The following is a 15,187-nucleotide window of genomic DNA, read 5'->3' as shown; positions in this document are numbered from 1 at the left end:
CCATCGATTTAAAACAAGGACACGTGGAAGTAACAGGTCCACAGCCAGCGCAGAGACATCTGTCCATGTTTGTCTGGTGCTCAGGCCCCACGGGGGCTCTTAGCGGGGTTGGCCAGCCAGAGTGGGAGGATGGGATCCGGAGTTATTGATTGAAGCTTCTCATAATCTGTGAGCAGGTCCAGAGGTGCTGCAGGGCTGAGCGTGGCAAGGATGTTTGTGTGTGCTAGTGTGCTGCTCTTTCTGCCTTTCCCGTTGCTCCTTAGCTGTCACTGTTGCTGTTGTACCCCTAGTTTTGGTTTCTATTGGTAACAGTTGCCTCTTTAATCTTCCCGCACTCCCACTGGCAATGACTACAAATAACTGGAAGGTTTCCACTAGCATCCATGGTCACTGACGTTTTATCCTCCGGTAAAAGTATACTGGATACGAAACTGATATTATACAATGGCACAGAGTGGCATGAGGATGAATATAGAGATCCAAAAGGACTTTAAAGGGTTTGTTCACCCAAATCACAAACCAAAATAGATTTTCTCACCTACACCTGAGGGTATAAAGCTCTGTCTTTAATACAAATAATACAATGCCGATGAATATAATTGTATACATCAACATCTCTTGCTGGAAACAGTGTCCCAGTTACTTTGGATAATCATCAGGATGGATGAGAACAATCTTCATTTTTTTATGTATTCATTCTTGTGATTTGACAGCATTAAGGTTGAATAATTTTCAGCCTGAGTACTGGCAGGACTTTTAATTGGAATACTTGTTGTTAATGGCGGCAGCCTAACAGAGTTTGTTTTGCAATGCACAATGCATGCATAATCCACGTTTGTAAGTGGCTGCCTCTTCATTAACAATGTTTAAGGAATGAATGTGAGGAAATTCATCATTATCGCAACTCGCAATCACCAAACCCTACAGCAGCAAACTCATAATCTTAGGCAATTTGCATACACAATTAGTGTAAGCTTCAAGACAGGATGTGATTGACAGGACTGAAATGTTTTGCCTAGTTGGGTCTAACTGAACCCAATTTAGAGTAACCGCGGTCGACTTTATGTGGACCTTTTTGTACTTTGTATCTCTCAAGCCATGTTGAGATGCTAAAGCTGAAAAAGAATGGCAATTTTTGTTGACAGCTTGACCTCCAGGCTCCGACTGCAGCAAACATTTCCAAGAAATGGAGTTTGCTCACCAATTCTTCGGCCAGCAGTGTTGTATTACCTTGAAACTTCCACTTTTCTGGCACACACAGCAACAACAATCAGGAAAACTCTTCAATTGTATGGCACAGGGACTATTTTTGAGGGTAGCTTTGAAGATGTTGCCACCATTCTAAGACACGAACAAATCATGCTGCCGGTTTGATAGACTTTCTTTTCAGAGGATTCACAGACAGACACAGGAGGAATCCTTTTTCTGCTCCAGCCCCTGTCTTTCTTTCCATTCTCATTTTCCCCCCCTCAAGGTTATTCATCCGGCCATGAAGTCAAAATCAATGGCAAGTAAAGGTCTTGGAGGATTGGGCTGAATCTCTTGCCATGCATATGGGACACGAGAGGACAGCCATGTTTCATTATAAATTCAAGGCCAATGTGTTCTCAGGGAAAGCAGGATGTCAAGGTAATGAGTTAATTTAGGAGATAAGGAACAGCAAATGTAATCTCTGAAATTTCACCAGCAGTAAAATGGCCTCAAGGCTCATGACCGACCCAACTCACTCGTTATCAAGATAGTCCTAACTCCAGGAGAGAGAGGAGTAAACAGTAATCATTCCCTCAAATTTAGTAAAGTTTATCCTGAGGCTTCATTGTAAAGAACCCATTAAGCTCTCTGGTGTGAATAACAGAGCGGGTTAGAATCAAATGCTTCAGCCTAAGCAGTTAAGTGCAGGAGTCAAACAGCTTAAGAGAGTACAATAATTTCTGCCACTATCGCAGACCCCAGACTACCCAGTATGCCAGCATTATATCAAATTTAAGAAGATGCCTAGTTATTATCCCCAAGTGGGCTGGGTTGGCCCCCATGGTGCTGTGGTAATGAGTGTTTTTTCAACTGACTGGGTGGACATGTTTTGGAAGAAAGGCCTCTGTCAGCCCTCCCAAGAAGCTTGGCTCTGAGAGGGAACTCTGCACAGCACGGACCTATATGCTTCGACATTTGCATCATCCTTCACAGGAGCCCCAAACATGTCAGACTGCTCAATTTTTCAAGGATGAAGGGGTTGGTAGATGGCAGAGTAAACAAGAGGAGTGGAAATTGAGGCCACTTGCTGTTATATCGCTCCCGTCTTTCCAGCTGTAGGCTTTTGCTGGTTGTGCTATTATTCCGGCAATTGACTCTGGCTGTGCTGGTTGGCAGTTCTCTCAAGTGAAAACATTCCTGTAGTTGTGGGAAGTATTACTATGCAATGTTTTTTTAAGCAGCTGCTGAAAAAAGGAGTCCACTTTAAGAAGTGGGACCTATGAAGAGCATCTTCTTAAGATAACCAGATCAGACAGCATAGAACGATGTACAGGGCTCACACGTGTCAACTACAGTACAGTGCAAATGGGTGAGGAAGAGCACGGGGGAGGCGGCTGGCATGACAACCTACAGCAGGCAGGAGACTTGGTTGCCATGGCGACAAACAAGGATGTTTGCATCAGAGGCAAATCTCAGCGGTCGGCAATGGAGGGCACACATGGCGCTCGACTAACAGTAATGGAGAATTGGTCGGGGTCAGAGATGAGAAAGGGTGGGGTGAAAAGGGAGGAATGCCTTTTCCTTATCAGTCGGCATTCCCTCACAATCTCTTCTCCAGAGCAGGGCTGAGCCACACCGTAGGAGGGGGGTTCCTGTCTGAGAGGGAAACGAGGACTCACTGGTTCAACAACTAATGACACGTCTTGCCTTGCTGTATTAGAGAGAAGAATTAAATCATCGTCACGGTGGGGTCACTTGAAAATATTATGGCTGTAACACACTGATTATGTGCCTGTGCATTTATTCTGTTTAATCTGTCCGCAGAGGATTTAATGAGCATGCAATGACCTTGATTGGGAGCGAAACAATACAGCAATATGAGTGCCCTCTTCAGCCCAATATGCACTGAGTTGACAGGGAAATAGGAAATGAGAGAGGCAATAAGTTGTACATCCGTGACAACTAGTCACATTGAAATTATTGTAATATATTTTAAATCCACCAAGGTCATTTGTGTCATGGACGGGGCGGTGCACGGTGACACTGATTTTAATTGCTTTTTCTATCCCATCGTGCCACTGTATCTTGCACACACTGCTGGGTGTCGTGCTGCTTTATGACTCATGCATCCTCCAAGGGCACCCAGAGGCAGCGAGAGAGCTGTGGCAGAGCCAAGAGGCAACTTACTTGGACATAGTTTTCTCTGTTTCCCCTCATCGTGCTGACATGTTCCTGGGGACATTAACACAGACTCCAGAGGATTGTGAAAAGCTGTAAAAACACAATTACCCTTTTCTGCCTTAGAGAAGACTCAGCAGGATGCTTGAGTTGTGAATGTGTCAAAGGTCCAGATACTTAATTTCCCCCCAAAAATGGCAGCTGTTTTACTATTACACACCTATGAAAAGACACATGTTATTTGGATTCTGGGCCCATTTCTGTGCTGACACTTACACTGTCAATACAGAGTGGCTAAAGCAACATGGGACCTGTAGTGGAGCACCGCTAATCTAATCATATCAGACAACACAACGGAACAATATGAGCCAAAAAGACAATTACACAAAGAACAGCAGTTGGTTCGGTTATTACTGAGATTACCCTGGGGTGAGGTGGCACTTCCTCCTCTATTCTCTTCCACTGAGTTACTGCCTTGATATCATGTTGAGCAGGTGCAATATGGGATGCCCCCATGTGTCTTTAGGGCTGGGTGGATGTGGATGAGGGGTTCAGGTAAGCACAGGAAGAAAGGGATGGCCTTTTTTTTTTCAGAATGCCTTTTTACATTCATGAAACATTGAAAATGTCCTGCAGGGCCTCTTTTTTTTAATGCTGCATGCCCTTCAGAAATAATTAATCTACTCTTTCATTAGGCAAGGGGACGTTTTGCCCACAATGTAGAGGCGGGTCTGGGGGCTCAAGAGGACAGACACGGAGCACAAGGGGCAAGGCTTGTGTCCCTTAGCGGGCCCACACACCCAGATGGTATTAATCTCTAATAACTTCCCCACAAAGCACCTTCAGGCAGCGGTGGGCGAAATGCTGTGGGTATACGGTACGTTTTACCAGCGCTAAGTATGAATCAGGATATTAAAAAATTGTGGGAGGGCAAAAGCAATTTCCCCCTAAAGGGGATTTCAAAATTACAGCTCTCAGACTGGAAGTTCTGCCATAAAATAATTTTCTCGTCCTTACCTATCACAATGAAACACATCCCTTCGGCCACCATCGCTATATATGTACGCCTGAAATAACTCTGTAAATGAAAATCTCTCTGACAGATAGTCATGACAAAGGCATGATAAAAAGCCTTCTTAAATAAACCTTGGATGGGCTATTGTACATTTCTAGCACCCAGTTGTGGATGTAAGATGGAGTCAGAAAAATGTATAACATGCTGTAATGTTATTCTTTGTACAGATTATCCTTAGAAGACAAACCTGAATGTAGTCATTGTAACATTCATTCACTCTGACTAGTCTGAAGCCATTCACTTGCTGTACTTAATTAAGCAGACTGTTGTAGAATCTGCAAACTAAGGCAGACATATCCATCACAGACTTGTTTTTTTCCCTGGCTTCATTAGACATTGCTCAGGCTGTGGCGCTGATCCTTTTCGACACACTGCGACTTAACAGCAATAGTTGTTTTGACCAGGCTGCAGCTGATAAATATGAATTTAAATGCAGTTGCATACAGCTGGAAGAATAGGCTTTTGTCACGGACTGAACAATGCTCTGGTTCGTCTGCACTGAATGAAAACACGCTTAAAAGTATTGTTCCATTGTGAGGAGAGGTCCCACTCATGCTCTGTTTAATTCTGCAGCTTTACACAACGTGATGTTACACTGTCAGGCTGCATGGTGGAGTTAGCCGATATAACTTAAGGTGTTGTTGTTTTTTTTTTACATAATTCTGGCAAGATATTTTGGGCCATTGCTGTGGTGTTTGTGTACTGCACATCCTCTAATGAGCAAACAAAATACATTTTGCTTGGTCATTTCATTAAGGCTTCCACAGGTGGCCTTCGTTTCTGAGCCTTTCCATGATTGCTGCTGGTCCTCAGATTAAAGACCTTTTCTTATCCATCAGAAACAGAGCAACAGGTAGCTTATTTATGTTTTGCATGCTCAAACGTACAAAACCACCTACTTTAATGACATTACTTTTTCAAATAATGTGTATGTTCCTCGGTTTAGCTCTTTCAATAGAATGTGTATGTGTGCATTCGTTAGAGCGTGTGTGTGGATTCATCGTGTAATCTGAGTCTTATCTCGGCAGGTCCACAGAGATCAAGCAGTCCTGAGTTCTACACACCCTGTCAAACACTGAGCTTCAAATCAGGACCAAGCTGATTAGCCTATCTACACCTTGATTCCACCAAGCACAACTCAATGACGTTGTGTTTACGATGCAGTGTTGTTCCGTCCTTCACACAGCTTCACCGCCTTTTGATTTTTTTATGCCTGTCTCATGGGTAATTAGGTTATGTTGTTAAATGGTTTCATTTTTTGTCGCCTTTTACAATCTGGAGTCCGCACCGATGATTGTTGTTGCTTGTCAAAATAGAGAAAGTTGACGTAGCAGTGCCAGAAATCAAGCAGCAATAACTTTAAAAACAGATGATACCAGTTATGCAACAAAGAAAGGCTATGAGGAAGCCTCTTCTCAATTAGTACCTTATAACTGTATACAACAGAATATAGGATGGTCTTTGCAAAACTTGTTTTCAGAACCAAAGTGACAGAATCATTATTTTTCTTCTGATTCTTACTGGAAAGGTCAAGCCATTTCAGACTTTCAGATGATTTTCTTATTTGTTTCCATCACTGACAGACACTGTCTACTACTAGTTTTTGCTTGTTTGGGTTTTAAAGTTGCCAGTCTAAGACCAAAAAGACACTGCAAAAAATCAATCTAGAAAATATGTATTGGAGAGCTGAATAGCGAGTGGCTTCGAGAAGCTGTAAAGAAGATTTTGACTTTGACATGATCAGTAAGGCTGAAATAGGGACTATGTTTCAGGATAAAAATAAATGCTTTCTTTGTAAAGAAAATCAATTCGAATCAAATTGTGATGCATTCTTTAATTTTGTTTATTTAATAAGGTTAAACTGATTAGTCTGAGTGTGAAATAGTAACAACAATCTCACTTGTTTTGATCCTGGAAAGAAATCAATGATAACAGACTTATAAATTACAATTCGGAGCCACAACCTTTATATAGAAAAGATATGAAGCAAACAGATTCTTATACAAACTGCAGGAGAGATTTACATGGCATTTGAAAAAAATATGTCTGATGGACGTGTACTGAAGGTATGGGTAATTTGCAAAACAACATTCCAGAAAATGATCTCACTCAGCGATGCCACGCTGGCTCACTAGCGGCTGGTGTTCAATATTTTATTTCCATGACGAAAACAAACACAGTTAATAATGAAAAAAACTGTGTGCAGCCATGTTTATTTGGAGGAATCGAAAGACTGTGGGAGTTTATTTAGCTGGATTTCATACTTAACGATTGATTTGAGGAAAATATGCGAGGCATTTTAGTTTTTTTTTATATTTTTGCCCTATTTCAATTTCAAGGTCAGTTAGATGGAGTGATACTGGAACTTAGGGCCACTATTACAGTTTCCAATCAATGTATTGGACATACTGTAGCAGTGGCACAGTGAAAGTGACTGTAATTAACATCAAAGTCAATCAATAATCAACTCCAAAGGACTTCATTATTTCATACACGACTGAGCTTCTTAAAAAATGATAATCCTGTAATTCATCCCCACAGTATGACTGACACAAGGATGATCAGTGATGATTATAGGGAGGGAGTTGGCCATGTAGAACAATCCCAGAAAAAAGAGCAGAGAAACTCGTCCTGAGGCAACCATCTCCACCAGCATGAGCAGGCCTCTGTGGTGACAGTGTTACTGATCTGTGCACGTCCGTCCTAACGGGCACCCACGACCAAATGGCCACACAAGGTCAAATCATAAGAGAGATGCTATTTATAGCCTCCATTTTATACTGCTAACACCCACCACAGTCGTTTTACTGTCCTGCTGCTCCTTCTGTCACACTACCGTCTTTCCTGCCTCCACTTCCTTATCCCTCCGTCTTCTAATAACCTGATCATAAGTGAGAGGCTTCAGCAGAATGAAAAGCAATCCTAGCAGCAGCCCTTTTGTGTCCTGGTGGCCTTTGGCTTTTGAAAAGTTCATTCAAGATAACTTGGCCCGGACAAAAGGTTAGTGGTGCTCAGATACCAGGTTTGGGACTTTGGGTCGATAATTCTCATTAATAACTCTTTAACAAGCCTGAGAAAACTTTAACAACAGACATCTTAGATGCCACTTGATTCGTTTGGGAGTAGCACTGAGCAGCTGGACAAATACATCAGCTATCAGTTGCGAGTCCATTACAATTTGGTTTATTAAGGCGATTTATTTTTGTGATGTTTGTCATTTTATTTAGCTGGCTTTTACATTTAGGGCTTTTAGATCTGCTTACAATGAACAAGTTACAGTCGCTACCAACAGACTTCAGAGAGTTAACTCACTAGCTCACATTACACATTACATTTAACTCGGTCGGTTTATTTCGGCTAACAATAGTTAATGGTTCTTAGGTCAGACTAACCAAGACCGTTTTGGTGAGTTACATTTTTTTTTTAATTACTTAAAGTCAATTCAACTTGATGTCAAACATGTATTCAGAGGGTTAGGGTTATGTTTTTCTGTGTAGTACGGAGAACAGGTGTAAGAATATATTTTGTATATATTTATTAGACTAAAAACTTGTTGCCACTTGGTGCACACCAGCTGGGGGGTATGTATCAGAAATCGCTGTTTTTTGGGCTGATGGTGGCTGATGACATTTTAAACTTATCACCAAACACCTGCCCTCAAGCCTCTCAACTTTGGAATAAATAAGATCAGAGGATGATGTGTAGAGCTTTTACAGCAAAAAGATGAACTCCTAATATCAATATTTGTCATGACCAAAACTCATATCAGGCAAATTCACAAAAAGTCCCGAGCGATGATTACATTCAGCCAGGGTTCCTTGAAACCCATGAACATGAAAAATACCCCTGAGGTGTTTCAAAAAGCTATTGCCAGCCAACAGTCCACGCTGCATCCATCAGTGCAGGCACAGCCTCAGCCTGTCTGATTCAGTTAGTGCTTATGAAATGGAGCATCTGCAGAAGCTCCCAGAGAGTATGTAAACATAAGCTCTGCCTTGGGAAATGAGCTGAGGGGTCATTGATATTTGGGTGGGGGGAGGCGTGGAGTGCTGCCTCGCTCTCACTCTCACCCGTCACCTGGTAACAATTTGACACGCCGGAGTCTCCTGGCTAATGTATTCCAAGTGCTGGGCTAAACAGTAACACCTGAGCAACCCCGACTCACCTCCCCTCCCCTCCTCTCTCTTTTCTGTCTCTCCTGTTGCATTGGCTGATTCTGCCTCCTGAGATATTAGGTAATCCGGGAGCAGACGAGAGGTGATAGGCCGCCTGTCGTTTAACGATGCCTTATTTGTCAGCGAAGCTGTGCTACAATCTCCACGGATATGCTTGACATGTTTGCAGACAGCCAGGAGCCATCCATTCCATGTGCAGTAGCCATTTGGTGCTCTATCAGTTAACCTGTTGGAAGTGATAAGCCTGCTCTAGAGCAAGGGGGGTTCCCACTAATCACAACAATAGCAGAGATATTGGGTAACATATGGAACTGTAGGAGCTTTTCAATCGTATATGCTCACTCATGTATAGACTCTTGAGCGTAAAAGATTGCAACTATCTTGGGGAATTCATTATCACTGGTGAGTTTGTATAATAGATTATCAGGTACAGTGAGGAACAAAAGCATGCAGGAGAAAAGTCACAGACAGAGAGGGATGTCTTGTTCCCTTTTCAAATGGCATTACAGCTCATTTCCGAATCAATAGCTTGCCTCTTTCCTCCCTACCCAAGATAAACCCATCACAATTGAAGGATGGAGGAGAGTGGAGAAAAAAGAAAAAGACAGGGCACCAGAGCCACAGCCGGCCCATTTTATCTGATGGGGAGAGAGGTGAACAAACGGAGGGATTAGCTTCCATGAGATGAAAGCAGCTGCTCGTCTTCCATCTCCATTCCCCTCCCCTCCTCTTCTCCTCGTCTCTCCATCCGCCCACACATCCACACCGTGGTCTCCCCTCGCAACCAGAGACATCCTCTATACGTTGTAGCCGATCTGCTGTCGCCAGCTGCGCTCCACCCCGTACCTACAACAGTTTCTCAGCAAGCAAACCGGCACAAAAAGCCTTCCAGTGCACATGGAAATGAAAGGCGCGTCGAAAACAGGCGCCAAAATTGGTGTCACAGAGGAAGGCTGGGAGTTGTAACAAAGTGTACTTCCCCTGTGGCACCCTCAAAGCACCCACCCTTCCTGATTATGTCACCTAGACACCGATACATAAACACACATCCATGCCGCCAGGGAAACACACTCACAAAGCAACAAGCGACACCCCATTTCTTTGCAACTTCTGGGGCAGCCCAAAGAGGAAACGTGCGCTCTTACCTGGTAACAAAGGCACACCTTTCAGCTCCAAATCTGCTCGCCCTGACAGGCAGGCACGCTCATCTGGAGTAAGAGAAGGGAGTCTTGGGGAGAGAGAGAGAGGGAGAGAGGGAGAGAGTGTGTGTGTGTTTGTGTGTGTAAGCGTGAGGCTGAGAGAGAGAGAGAGAGAGAGAGAGAGAGAGAGAGAGAGAGAGAGAGAGAGAGAGAGAGAGAGAGAGATGGAAAGTAAGAGGTGGAGCTTGGTTTGGAGGAGAGAGGGAGGAGGAGAGAAAGAGGGCTGGATGATGACTCTGTCTGCCGTCTATATAGCCAGTCTGGTGGGAGCAGTGAGGATGGCGCTAGATCATCTTCTGTTCAAACACAAACGGCGGCTGCACTTCGTGAAAAGCTGGGAGAAAGAAACCCGGGAGCGGAGACCAGGGGGAGGGAGGAGGCGGAGGTGTGAGAGAGACAGGAGAGACTCTGGGCTGTTGAAGCTAACGTCGTCACACGGCAGTTCCTAGGAATCCCTCCAGTAAGAGGGGCACTGCATCACTGAGTCCTTGGCTGTGATTGGCTGGGTAGTAAAGAGATGCCAAGGATGGTGGGCAACGCCACGTAACCTAGGATGACCCCTTCTACACATATTAACATGCCCAGTCTGTGTTTCTCAGCCCTCTGGGCAGACGTCACCTTCAAGGACACTTCAAGAAAAATCCCCTCCCCGAGGATCTTAGCAACCCCGGGAGCATGTCTGTGTGTGCGAGTGTGTGTGTGTATATGTGTTTGTCAGTTCATAGTAAGCCATGACCTGCCCTTGCACATGGTCAAATAGAATACACACATGCACACACACACACAAGAACTGGTCCATGAAGGAAAGATGATTTCCCCAGAGAGAAGCTGAGTCTGTCAACAGAAAAACCACACAAACACCTGCAAGGACAATCTCTCATTAGAGTGATAGAATATGTTGTCATACTGACCTCAATGTCAATGGAGAGGTTAGATACTCAGTATAGCCTTTTTTTAAAGTTTTAAATAGGGAGCATGATATGGCCTTGAAATAATTTTGAAATATATATTGCGATACACGATATTTATCTTATATCTATATTTTGAAATCTCCTAAAAAGCACTTCATTAATGCTCGGACTGGGCGACAAAATTAAATATCTGACCTCTCAACACTGATTTTGCATTAAAATGGTAGGAATGACTATTGGTACTTTCACAAAATATCAACACAATGACATTTTTGATGATTAATCATCCATAATGTGGATATTAAGCCTACGTGGGTAAAGACAAGTATTAGAACAATTAGAACAGTTTGGGAAGTTCAGGAAATCTGCAACAACAGTCTCATATCATAATAACGATGTTATGTCGATATATTACCCAGCCGTAGTCCAAAATGTGTGAAATCAAATCTATGGTAAATGGTAAATGGTCTGCATTTTTATAGCGCTTTTCCAGTCTAACGACAGCTCAAAGCGCTTTACAAAACATGCCAAATTCACCCATTCACACACACATTCATACACTGACGAAGGAGGCTACCATGCAAGGCGCTCATCAGGAGCAATTTGGGGTTCAGTATCTTGCTCAAGGACACTTCGACATGCAGCTAGGGGGAGCCGGGATTCGAAACGGTGACCTTCCGATCACTAGACGACCCACTCTACCCACTGAGCCACAATCTGTAATTTAACACGACTGATGTCAAAATGTTTCAGCTGCACATATGGTTTATGTCATTAGTTATGTCATTAGTATGTAAATCTTAAATTAAAATCCTGTAATTAATGAGCTATTACTTCTTTAAATTTAAATAAAGTTGGCATTAATACCTCAATCTTACATAAAGGCTTCAAATTCAAAGGAGGAAATGAACCAGCTGAGACGTGCCAGTGAAGTGATCATGTGACACAGGATTCATGAATATGGAAAATGGCTGATAATGCTATTTTTAGCAGCCTCAGGTAGCAAACCAGGTGATCTATTGGCGGCACAACAGAACTGAACAAAAGCAGAGCACAGCTGCACTCAAAGGTCAGACAGAAACCGGCAGGCGGCAGAATGAATAGAGCTCTCTGTCTTGTTTCTTCCCATAACAAACATACAGACAGTCCACCTGACATGTGAGGGGTGGCTCAGGAGGAGCTATAAGGGTTCTTGAGCATACAATATATTTAATGGGTTGCTCAGTGGGGGCGATGAGGGTCCCTAAGCACATATGTTGTAAACATTAGAGTCAGACGTTTAACAATCAACTCAGAATCTTCTTGAAGAGCTGTCACTAGGCATTCTGGGGATTAGAGACTTTTGTCATAACAAGTGGTAGTTTTTTCTTTTCTGTTTATAAATGACTGTTGCAGCTTACCAGCATCAGACATGTCAGATCTTCTTTGTACGCTTGCAATTCAGTTAGGTTTAGGCAAGAAAACTACTTTTTTCAGTTTAGGAAAACACAATCCATTGGCTTTTTAAATAACTACTTTACTAAAAGCTCAGCATTGACTTTCGCTTTCACACAAAGAAGAGTGCTTGTTTAGCTAGTTTGATCCAACTATCGATCCCCAGCCTCCTCTCTATATGGACTTGTTGCATGGCATACTACTTCCCCTAACTTCCCCCTATGTGGCTCTAATAAATACTACAGCCACTAGAGGTCAAAACCAACCACGAAAAGTCAATCATGTAATAAGCTTCTTTGACAGTTGACCTTGACAGTCTTTTTTTTATGAGCACAGCCTGCATTTCTAGCCCTTTTTAAATAGAAAAGGCGGCACATTTGCTCCAAGGTAAGGGCAGCAATGCGCTGACCTGTCTTTCTAAAACGGAGGTGTAATATTCCTCCTTTTCAAAAAGCCGCCTCTGAGGTAGGCATGAACATGTGACGTGCCGCGAAGCTCGAAGCTGGGCTGTGAACAGTGACAACGAATTTGTATTCGAAGTAAGAGCTTTACATTGCACCCCATTGGAGTTTAGAACTGGGTTCTTAGCAGGGGGCTTTTAATTTGAAAGTAGGGACCGTTCCTAGCTTACTGCCACAACAACAAGCTGACAGAACCATACAGCTATGGAGACCGAGGAGACGCTAGCATCTCCTGGATCTCAGCGGCTGTCCAGTTGCTCATCTTAATGTCCGCGGATGAAATGATGGACTGACTGCTGTGATCAGCTGTTTCCTGGTTTTAAAACTCCCCGGCTGTGGGTCGCACAACAGTGCAGGTCATCGACACCTCCGCCCATCTTACGCAGGGGCCGACACACTGACGCCTCGGTTTTAGATAGCAGGCGAGGCGGAAATAAGTGTACCCTCTGAGGCAGCAAATCGGCGGACCAAAACAGACCCCCAATTTGCCGGCCTCTGTCTAAAATTGCGGATCGGGCCGCCAAAAGGACAGGCAAATTGGCGGCTTGCTGCCCTGTCCAGGGTGGAAATAAAGTGTCTCAGCAGTTTACTTCCCAATCAAAATTGTCGAAATTGTAAACATTGTTTGAAGTCCCAGGGATTTGTCTTTTTTTCCCGGGTTGTATGTGCCCCCTAACAAAAAAGCCGGCCCCAACCTGGCCCCCCTATTAAAACTGGTCTAGAACTGCCACTGGCCCTGTCTAAAAACGGCCACAGTTGTGTTAATGTCTCAATTCCCTCGAAGGGCTTTGCCTACCTCCCACAGTCTAAAGACATGCATGTTAGGCTAACCAGTGGGTCTTAACTGCCTTAAGACATGACCTTTAGGATGAAAGGCCTTGTGATAGGCTGGCAAAGCCCTCCATCACTCTGTAGAACTTCATTTTTCTTGAAGTTAAAGTCAAACTGACCCAGATGTCACTTAATTATAAAGTGCAGCTTAAAAAATAGGTTTACTTGGTTCTGTTAATTTATCAAAAAAAAAAAAAATTCATGGTAATATATCTATACACAATTATGCACTTAATAAGATAAAAGTATGCACTTGGAATTCCAAATTCTGTTTACATATTTACTCTGCAGGGTACATGACGCATTGTTGATGGCCAAACGAAGCCATGAAATTAAATTACAATATTCCAAAAGTTGGGTGTCAAAACATTATTTTTGGTGCATCTGTCGTGAATGTTTGCTGAAGATGAATATTATTAATTTTACATCTCAAATCCTGGATGAGTGATGATATTTTTTATTTTTTTTTGCTTCTGTTGACATTGAGGTCTGATTGAAAAAGGGAAGGTGTGACACTGTGTATGACATTTTGTGTAATAACAAAAAAATCAGCATAAGGTTTATAATCTTTTCCCTTCTTGTCAAGCTTCCTCCAAAAGCCAAGAAAAGACTGTCTGTTTCCAATGGTGAGTCACATACTGTAGCACCCTGTGGTGATCTCTCTTTATCTGGCACTTAAAGGTCATCCCTTTTCTCCAGCATAGATTTGATTTTTCTATTACAAGAACCCAATAATCTATGGATCCATTCAGTTACAAAACATTTTCATTTACAACAATGTGGGCATATTTTGGACTTTTACAACAAGGTCCACCTAGCAACCATATCCACCTAGCAAGGGTTCCAGAGCTTTCATCCATATGACATGAGCTTCATCAGCAGATGATAATGAAGAGAAAGATTACGTGTATATTGCGGAGATTACCTTTAAGTACTGAGAATAAAATCGAAATTAGAACACCCACAATTCCATGACATTCTATCTAGCTCTATCTGCTGAGGATCATGTGATATGAAAGCTCCATTACAGCTACTAAATGGACCCTGTGGTTAGACTGTTTTCTCAACTGCTGTTCCCAAGGTAAGAATGAAGCTCTGCTAACTACTGATTTCTTGACTTCAGTTGTTTTGTGCTTTGATCAATTTTTATATATTCTGGCACATTTTGGAGAAATAAAAATTTAAAGACTTCAAAAATCACTGTTTTTCATAGCTACAATTCCTTTTGTGTGAGGGTGGAAAAACTTTTTTACAGTTATAATACCAATGTAAGGGAGACATTTTTTGTACACTGAAGGTTTTCATCTGGTCATTGGCTCAGTTTATTAATCTATCCAAAATGAAACATTCTGCCAAAGTAAAACCTCTTGTCCTTGCTTGTCCCCAGCCAAGGCTCTGGCCATCGCTTGTACAGTGATTATCAGCGTTAATGGCGGTTTGTCTTGATATCAAAGAGCTCATTGGTTCTCGAGGGGCTCCACTGGCACACGGACACTATCAACAGCAGGAACACCAGCTGCATCCTCCCTGGTCCTTTTCAGAAATAGCTTGGCCCCAGTCGTGGCCCTGGCCCAGTCCCAGCCAGCACCTCCCACCAGGCAGGCAGTGGGCCTGGCTCCATAAGCCTGGCTCAAAGTCCTCCTGTCTGGAGGACAGAGGTGTCTCTGAGGCCCGGAAACGACAGGGCGGCAAACATCGCCGACCCCTCGCTGTACAAGCAGTGTCCTCTGTC

General features: G+C 43.1%; 1 protein-coding gene across 5 annotated transcripts in view; it reads right to left on the bottom strand.

The window, feature by feature from the left end:
* Positions 1-15,187, bottom strand: part of syt1a (synaptotagmin Ia) — a 185,565-nt gene that overhangs the window by 155,056 nt on the left and 15,322 nt on the right. For 2 of the 5 annotated variants that reach the window (XM_030440199.1, XM_030440197.1), the window contains exon 1: positions 9,765-9,934. The exons of 1 other annotated variant lie outside the window; for it this stretch is intronic. The gene's annotated coding sequence lies outside the window, so the exon portion shown is untranslated. Of the gene's footprint in view, positions 1-9,764; positions 9,935-15,187 lie in introns of those variants that run through there. 2 more of the 5 variants (XM_030440193.1, XM_030440198.1) reach the window with 1 other exon arrangement.

The sequence above is a fragment of the Sparus aurata genome, chromosome 14 (genome assembly GCF_900880675.1).
Source record: "Sparus aurata chromosome 14, fSpaAur1.1, whole genome shotgun sequence".
Lineage (NCBI taxonomy): Eukaryota > Metazoa > Chordata > Actinopteri > Spariformes > Sparidae > Sparus > Sparus aurata.
The sequence above is the reverse complement of the archived record's forward strand: the minus strand, read 5'-3'. Positions and strand labels throughout refer to the sequence as shown.